The sequence below is a fragment of the Chanos chanos genome, chromosome 3 (genome assembly GCF_902362185.1).
Source record: "Chanos chanos chromosome 3, fChaCha1.1, whole genome shotgun sequence".
In the NCBI taxonomy this organism is placed as follows: Eukaryota; Metazoa; Chordata; class Actinopteri; order Gonorynchiformes; family Chanidae; genus Chanos; species Chanos chanos.
In genome coordinates this window covers 26,551,489-26,560,743 of record NC_044497.1, presented here as the reverse complement: position 1 = coordinate 26,560,743, position 9,255 = coordinate 26,551,489, and positions in this window count along the sequence as shown.

Below are 9,255 nucleotides of genomic sequence, written 5' to 3'. Positions count from 1 at the left end.
ATATCCTGTTCTTCCCTACCTGGGTAGGCTTTTGACAGGTTTTTTTTTTCATTATTCAACATGTTTCAGTGCCACACAGTGTGAGTGTGTGTATATATATATATATATATATATATATATATATATATATATATATAATATTCCATATATACAGTACATGGACATACATGTTTGGTGTATATGTTCTATGTGTATATGTGTGTGTGTGCCAGGGTTTCTGCCAGGATTTTTTCTTGCCGGTCCAGTTTATTTATTTTACCAGACAAATTCTAAATTTACCGGTCACGTTTCATAACAGTCTATGTTACAAACGCAAATATAATATACAAGTAGGCTGACAAAAGAATGACAACGACCTCAAATCAGTTTGACTATTTAATGAACAGTAACTATTAAGCAAAATGAACAATAACGATTGAGAAAAACCTCAACTTTTACCGCTAAAATGTAGACCAGGCTATTACAAAACATCTGTAACCTGTTTAAAAAAGGCTAGGCCTATATGGCATCAAATGTAGCCTATAGGCTACAAGGTGACATTTTTATTTTCTCTTTTTTTTTCATTGCGGCAAAGTCCTCTGCTGCCAACTTGAAATCAAATGTGTCCAATGTGTCTTTGCAGCTTGCAGTGTGCATAAGCCACGTCACTCTCTCCTCGTCCAGGCCATTTCGCGGTCAAAACACAAATGTCCTGTTGAGGGATAGCCTTCATTATAGCTACGTTTTTATGAGCATTATTACTGGACATTTTTACTGGCAAGTTTTTAATTTGTCATTTTTTTATAAATTTACCAGGCAAAAAAAGGTAATTACTGGCTAACAGAATCCCTGGTGTGTATATATATATATGATTCTGTAACATTAGGGGGAAAAAATCATTTGTTGTCACCAACCTTTAAATTCAACTCATTAAATGATGCAGTATATGTTATATACACACTGTTTTAACCTAGATCCACAATGTTCTCAGACATTACACTCCATGACCCAACACCCCCCCCCCCCCCCCCCCCCCTCCTCCCAAATCATTACTAGTCTAATACACAGATGCCCGTGTGATTCCAGTGCACAGAGTGTCAGGTGAATGAATGTGTGTGTGTGTGTACAGATGGGGCCTATTGCTATTTGACATGTGTTGTTCATATTGAGCATTTTCCATGCAATGTTTTTGTTTTCTTCTTTCTTTCAAAGCAGTTCCCCACCTCCCCTCCTCACACTCACTCCCTATAGCACTGAGCATCTCCTCAGCATGGTATTTCAACTGATTTATTCTCACATACTCACTCTCACTTAGAGGAGTATTGTACTCGTTAAGGTGTCGGCTGATGTGATTTGCTTATTTTAATACTCACTAAGGTAGAGTCACATTGTCCCATATCCATGCATGGAAGTCACAAATGTCACATGTCATGCTAATGAAAAGCATTGTAATTCAGAGAATGTAATTAACACCTATTCTCTGTGTCTGTGGTGTGTCTCTGTGTTTGTCTGTGTTCCTCTGTGTGTTTGTGTTTGTGTTTGTTTGTTCATTTGTTGTGTCTGCTGTTGTGTCTTTGTGTCTTTTGATCCCGTTTTGTTGGGTGTTGTTGATTTTTTTGTTGTTTTGTTTTCGTGTGTTCCCCTATGTCCTTGTTTTTTCTTTTTCCTTTTTTTTTGTTTCCTCCCTCATTTTATCAGATGTCAGCTCAAGTGGACAGGCCATTAAAGAGGAGAGAGAGGGGACTCCTCCGGTTCTGCCTCAGTTACGCACAGGACGCTTCCAGGTACCTGACAGCCACTGTGTCATCATCTTTTTTATAAGTCTTTTTTTTGTGCTCTTGCGTTCTTCTTTGCTTTTTTCCCATGTGTATAGAAAATCATGGTACGATACATTCGTCAGTTGTCCACTCGGTTTATCATTTCATCAGTTAGTCTGTTTCTGTCTAATTAACTGTCGTGCTTTCAGAGTGAAAAGAAAACTGACTTATGCTGCCAGTGTTCACAGCAGTAGGGTATTTGGTTAAAAGAAAAAAAATGTAATTTTTTTGAATCACTGGACTGGTAAGTATGTTGTTTACATATCTGGCTGAATGTGTATGTCAGTGGAAGATGCCAGCATCTTCTTATAGATTCGATAGCCCAGTTGGAGAAGAGAACTAATGCTAAGTGTCTCTGTAAACACCAACACCTCCAGGTAACTCCAGTACCCCAGGTGCCCTCTCCCCAAGCTGAGGCCCCAGCAGGAGGCCAGCAGAGCAGTGTGCAAAGGAAAGTGGGACGTTTTTCTGTCACCCAGGCCGAGCAAAAAGAGGAGTGTCTGACTGACAGCTCTCCAGTGTCCCCTGACCTGGAGCGAGAGCGGAGGAAACCGAAAGGGAAGGAAGGAGAGAAGGACGAGCTGAAGAGGACCCCTGTTCCCAGCCACCACTCTGCCAGGGCTTACGCCCACACTCCTGTGGGCAGCAGTGATGAGGAGAGTGAGCTGGAGGATGAAGACCTGAGGAGGGAGCTCCACAGGCTCAGAGAGAAGTGAGGGAAAGAGTCAGGGAGGGAGGGAGGGAGGGAGGGGAAGAGAAAGAAGTGGCTTTTTTGTGAGATGACATTTTTTTAATTGTACCTCACAAATGTTTAATTTATTCCAGTCTGTCCCTGTTCACCTCCTCCATACTGATCCTTAATTTTTATTTTTCTGCATATACCGTCACCTTTGAAGTCTCACATACTGATATGTTCTCCCTTTTTCAATCTCTCCCCCTCTCTCTCTATCTCTCTCTCTCTCTGTCTTTCTGCAGACACATCAGAGAGGTGGTGTCATTACAGGCGCAGCAGAACAGAGAACTGCAGGAGTTGTATAGACAGCTTCGTTCCCTCAAAGACAGCCGGCAGCCCCTCCCCTTGCCCCTGGCCAGGACTCCTCCTTTGCCCACCGCCCCCCTGGTCGTCTCCCCGCGCAGACCCCGACCTGCCAAAACCAAGCTGCGTCCTCGCCCACACTCACACATGGACAACAACGGAATTATGCATTCCGGTACGGCTGTGGCTGCAGCTGTCTCACTTAATCCATTTCAGTGCCAGAGATTTCACTCCAATCCACTGTTTACTTCCCTGTCAGTGTGAGACCTTATTTAGTCACTCATATCTCTGCTTGCTCTTCCTCTCAGGGAGTCTTCAGCAGTCAAGCAGTTTCTCTGGTGGAGAACAGAACAGGCTGCAGTCTTGCAGCAGCACCGAGCAAGCGCCCTCCCAGACCACCAAAGGAGGTAAAACCCCTGATGCAGACAGCTCTCCGACAATATTTTTCATCATTAATGTGTGCTCGCAAAACAGTTAACACAGATCACACATCTTCTCTGTCAGATCACAGTCCACCAGCCCAGGGTTCGGCCAACAGGAAGAGCACATTCACAGACGAATTGCACAAACTGGTAGACGATTGGACGAAAGAGACCACTGGCCCCGCCCAACCCAAGCCTTCACTCAATCAAATCAAACAGATCCAGCAAGTGCAGGAGTTAGGAGGGTGGAGGCAGCCTCCTGAGGTAATGCATCCATTCCTCTCACAGCCTGTAATATTTGATCATGAGGCAAATATAATGCTGCTAAAAGTTATAGTTTCAGTGAAGCAAATGAAAAAATAATGTGGATGATTTTCTGAATCTTGTAGGCAGTCCATCCTGGCTGGTTCCCCACTCCCTCTCTGAACCCACAGACGGTTCCTGTATCGGCTGGCCTGCCCGCATTGGCCCCCCCACCATACAGCAGTGCTGGAACACCAGCCCAGCAACAGCAACAACAACCAAGCCAGAGTCACTTGGCTCACATTGTCTCTCTACCCCAGCAGAGTTTACACGCCCATGCACAGTCATTCCAGCCTCTCCAGTACACTCAGTCTCCCATTCATCTGCAGCAGATCCAGCTCCTGCCCCACAGTCAGCCCCAGCTCCTCTCCCAGGCCCAACCACTGCCATTGCAGCCCAGACCCCCGCTGGTCTCCACCATGCCGGCCTCCAGCACTCCACAGCCGCTGCCCTCCCACACCCACACCCAGACCCCCACCACCTCCTCCCAGATCCCCGCACCAGCGCACCTGTTGTCGGGTGCGGGCGTCCCCAGCGCCACAGCTCCAGATTCCGCCGCCGTGCCGACCTTCTGCTCATGCTCCTCTTCCTCCTCCTCCTCTTCCTCTTCCTCTTCCTGCTCTTCATCATGCTCAACATCTGCTCTGCCTTCCAGTGCCAAACTTCACCCCGCTGCGCCCACCTCCACCCTGCCCCTGGGACAGCAGTGAGAGACAGAAGAACGTGCTTCAATGGAGAGAAGGAGAGCAGTCGCAGGGAGGGAAAGAGAAAAAGAGAAACATTTAAAAAGAGAGGGAAGGAGAAATGGAAGGAGATGAAAAGAGGAGAGAGATGATCGCACAGAAATGTCTGAGGGTAGTGAAAAGAGAGAATGTGCAGACATTAAAGGCTAAAAGCTTACAGAACGTGAGTGAAGGAGCTACAGAATACCAGTGCACAGAGTGAAAAGGAGAGTAAGAACTAGGAGAAGAGACAGGGTTAAGAGTGCTGGTGTGCAGGGGTGTTGGGCTGTATAAATGATGTAGTGTGTGTTTACCTGTGTGTGTATGTGTGCGAGTGTGTGTGTGTGCGCGCGCGAGCGAGTGTGTGTGTGTGTGTGTTTGTGTGTGTGTGTGTGTGTGTCCATTCCTGTTGTTTTCAGTACTTATTACATGTGTTTCTGCACCACTGAGTTTTATATCCAACTCTCCCTATATTGCTACATGAAGAAAGAAAAGAACCTTTTAACATTAAGTATTATATTCTTTTAATTTATCAAAGCTTCTCCTGAAAGGACTATTTGAAGTTGGAAAAAAAAGTGCAATTAGTATCTGATAATTAAATTCATCTTTCTGTGTTGTTGTGATGTGTGTCTTTATAGCTTAAAGGAAATATTTTTAGTACCCACACAGAGGCAAAGACCAGACATAAACATAAACTGGCCATCTTGAGAGAATATAGCACAAGATATATTGGACTGTGAGGTTCAGAGCGGTTACAGCAAATAGCATGTTACACTGCAGAGCATGGTAACAGTTACCTTGGCAGCCATTATCTAGCTACAATGCCAGTCAGAACACTGTTGTACAGTGCAGTGCACGGCTAGGGCATGTGCTTTGTGTATCATATTTTAAATGAATTCATAGAGGGTAACATTTTAGATTAGGATTTTTATAGAAATAACTGCAACCAAACAGCTAGTGGCTCTTTCTATTTATTTTACGGACCAGATACATTGGATACACTGCACTCTGCCAGAAACTCTCCTGAAACTTTTCACTTGATCAGAAATTAATGTAGCCAATCTGACGACAGTATTTTCACTCTGACTTTTTGTTCTTATTCTTTGTGTCTCTATCTCTCTGAGGTTTACAGCATCATCACAGTTCTCACTGGTAGACAGAGGGTCTATAGAGCTGTTTCGGCAGTATCTTAAATAATCAAAGCCTATAGTATTTAAAACATCTGCATATGTGCGGACAGCACACATCAAACTGTGACTGATCAATACAAGTATATATTTTGATATTGTCCAGCAAATATAATTCATCTGTGTGATTAAAAATAATTATTTTCTTCATTCAGTAGGAGAAGGTTTTCATATAACATCTTTTTGGGAGGAGAGCGTTGAAGAGGTCAAATAAAACTGCCAAATGAATCTTAAAAAAAAGGGGGAAAACGTAGAGTCTGTCTGTCCCCATATTGCCTTTGATAGAAACTACATTAGAAACGTACTTTTAATGTTCAGCAGAAAGCTACTGTACACAACAATGCCGTCAGTTGTGACGCTTGTAAGAGCAGCTTCAAAAGCCAGTGACCTTGTTCAGTCAGCACCTAGCACTGTTTTTCAGTCCTGTTTACTCCTAGAACATCAGCCTCTACACAGAGAGAAACCTGAGGAAAGCTTCATCAGCCTCTACACATACTCCACACAGAGAAGAACTCGAGGAAAGGGCTAAGTTGGACACTCAAAGCGGTTGTCAAACAGCAAAACAAGACCATTTCACTTTGGTCTACGCAAAAAGTGTCCAACCAGCCCAGTTTCTCTGGGTTTCATTGTCATAGTCGTGTTTTGCCCATGAAACACAGATGCAGTCTTGCATGCCCATATTTTTTTTTTAAATTAGATAGTGAAATAAAGACTTTTTTTACTTAAGTCTCTGTGTTGCACAGCAGGATTTGTGTTTGGAGTAATATTTAATGTTTTGTTTTAAGTGGATGAGTGAAAAAGTGAAAGTGTGAAAAACAAGGGAATGTTTAGTGTGTTTTAATGTGCACATGGACAAAGAATGGGACAGAGGAATGAAAAAAAGAAAGAAAACAAAAAGTATACAAAACGTACAAATCCAGTTGTTTTTATGAAGCATCCGTTGTTTTGGAAGCTTTTGGACATTAAAAGAGAGGGAAGAATATGACAGTTAAAGATGAGTGCAGAGGCTTTTAATGCTTTTAACCTTTTTCATATATGTGTTCCTTTTTTTTTCTTTCTGTGAAACAGCCCATATTTTCACAATAACCAATAGCACATCATTAGTGGTGGTGAGTTTATGTGCTGTCAAGTCAAACAATAACAACATCTTGGCCACATGTCATTTTCTTCACACCTATGACAGGAAAAGTGGAACTCATCCTATCCTGGAGTGTTACCAAAATGTAATCTAAAAGAAAGGATTATTTTTGTATTTTAAAACGGGGTTGTAAAAAATGTAAAGTTGTGTACTGATTATTGTTGAGAAGGTTGCCGTTATCTGAGACTAGAAGACATTGGTCCTCAACTATGTTCTTGGAACTCCCCTGGCTTCAAACTGGGCTCCAAACCCCTTGTTTTGACATTCTAATCAGTGATAAAGTTTGAATTTTTAATAAGAATTTTAATTTGACCAGTTTTAATGGGGGGGAGGGGTAAATGTGACAAATTGTTTCAGCAGTCTAGCAACTGTTGAGTTCAGCTCTTATTATTATTCCGGGGGCCCCTAAAATTGCTTGACTGAGCACCAATGATTCAAGGTTATTTGATTGGGGAAAAAAAAGAATCTAGAAGACTAAACTTTTATTGCTGGTGATTTAGCTACTGTAAAATTGTAACTAATTCAACTGTTGATTTTATTTATGTTTTGTAACTAATCAAAATAAAAGATGGTGTTAAACATCAAACTGTGCATAAAAAAATTGTATTTTGTCTTCTAATGACTTCATTCTCCTTCAGTGAGTAGTTATCAGATTACTAACCAAATCCTAAATTACTTATTGATTTTATTTAATTTAGAGAGGATAACGTCCATCAGAAAATCCTTACTTAACTTCATATAATGAAGTATAAAAGGTTACTGCTATGTAAACTGCAGTTGCGCCTAGGTAAAATGTAATATTCTTGCCTACCGCTAGAGGTCTCCTTTCTCAACGATATCGCATCTAAAGGTAAATTGTGACTTCCAACATGTAAATACACAGGACGTTTGTCCTTCATTGGAGTGTTTCTTCCATGATTAGATTTGTTTGATTAGATCTCTTAGTAAAGCGGTGTTAGCCTACATATTATTAATATAATAAATGTCTTTACGTTAAAGTTACTTGTTGCCATGCCATTAATTCTATTATACTAGTTACAGAAGGCTTAAGTTCACCTGTGAATGTCAACCTTTAAAATGAATTGACTGAAAAGGAAACATAAGTTGCGACATTTCTTTTGTGAAGTTTTGTGTGAATATAGGAATGTAAATGTGGATGTAAGAACTGGAGATGCTACTATAGCAGACAGATTCAAATAATAAAGGACAGATTCGCAGTAGAGATATGGTTTGTCTTGACAGTTGAAGGTTAAGGATTAAAACAAAGCGTAATATCAACCGGCCTAGAACAAAGGCGGGTTTACTTCGACTTTGTGTATAAGAAGGTCTGCGGTAACCTACCAGCATGCACACTACACTGTTCAGTGGCAATGGAAAATTCTGTAATCATGTATAATTGCGTTCCTTTTAATGTAGTTTCTTTCCACTCATTGATGTGAGCTTGGGAATGTTTTGCGCTCCGTATATTACACTGGACATTCTGTTGGATCTAGGCATGTTCTTGCCCGGGTTCAGAAGTCAGCTAGCTCTCTGACAATGTGCTCATTGTAACAGCCTGGTCTATATGCATCAATGGGGGGATTAAGCAGTTGACATGGCTGGAGCACAATGATGCTCTTCAGTGTGAACAAGACAGCTATGCAGGCCCCCCTGCAAGCAGGGGATCCACGGTAAAACGCCACAGATGCTGCAGTTTCTGTTATTTCTGGAAGGCCACTGTACGTCTATAGGAGTCAGTGCTGTAGGATGGAGGACGTCTTCTCCCCAGTTTACAGCCAATGTCAAGAATGAATAATATAACATGCTGTAATCATGCGAATATTATCTTTCAAGTAGCAATACATCCTTTGAAATATAATAAATCATTTATTGCATTTGTTAAGACTGTTGAGTGGAATCATGACCGTTTTTGTGATTATAAATGTTTAAGTGTGGATTTTTTTTCCGCAGAGGGAGGAGGGACTTTATAGACTACGTGAATTTAATAATGTAATTATTGCGTCAAGGGATTTTATTATTTTTCAGATAAATAACGACAATATCCCATTGGTATGGGACACTACACAAAAGTCAGCCAACACAATGCCTATACGTGAATGCAGGCGGATGGAGAGGGGAAAATGACATAAAACCGTCATCTGTTTGATGATAACACTGATCTGTTCTGTATTATAATATCACATACCTTAAAATTTGAGAGATTTATCCCGCAAATCTGAAAGTTCCATTGCCGCAAGCAAACGGTCGCGCGGGGCTCTACTGCAGTGATTGGTAAATATGCTGTAATTGACCAATCAAGCGTCAACATCGTGTAGTGTACATTTTGGGAGTGGTGGAGGCGCGTCATAGAGTACTTCCACTTTACTACTGCGCCCAAATTCCAACTTTGACGCGCCTCAGCTGCCTCTAGGTCCGCGTACTTATGAATCGGCATTATTTTGTTTGACAAATTTCTTTTCTTTGAAAACTCTTTTACAGAAAATTTTGACTGGCATGCAATACCCTACGCGAAACACTCATCAGCGCAATACTGTTATAGTTTCACAATAAACAAGTATCGCGGATGAATCGATTCACTTTTGTGAATAAATCTACCAATCGATTGAGGACTTGTCGTCATTTTTTAAATATCGCAGTCTGTTCCTCGCAGA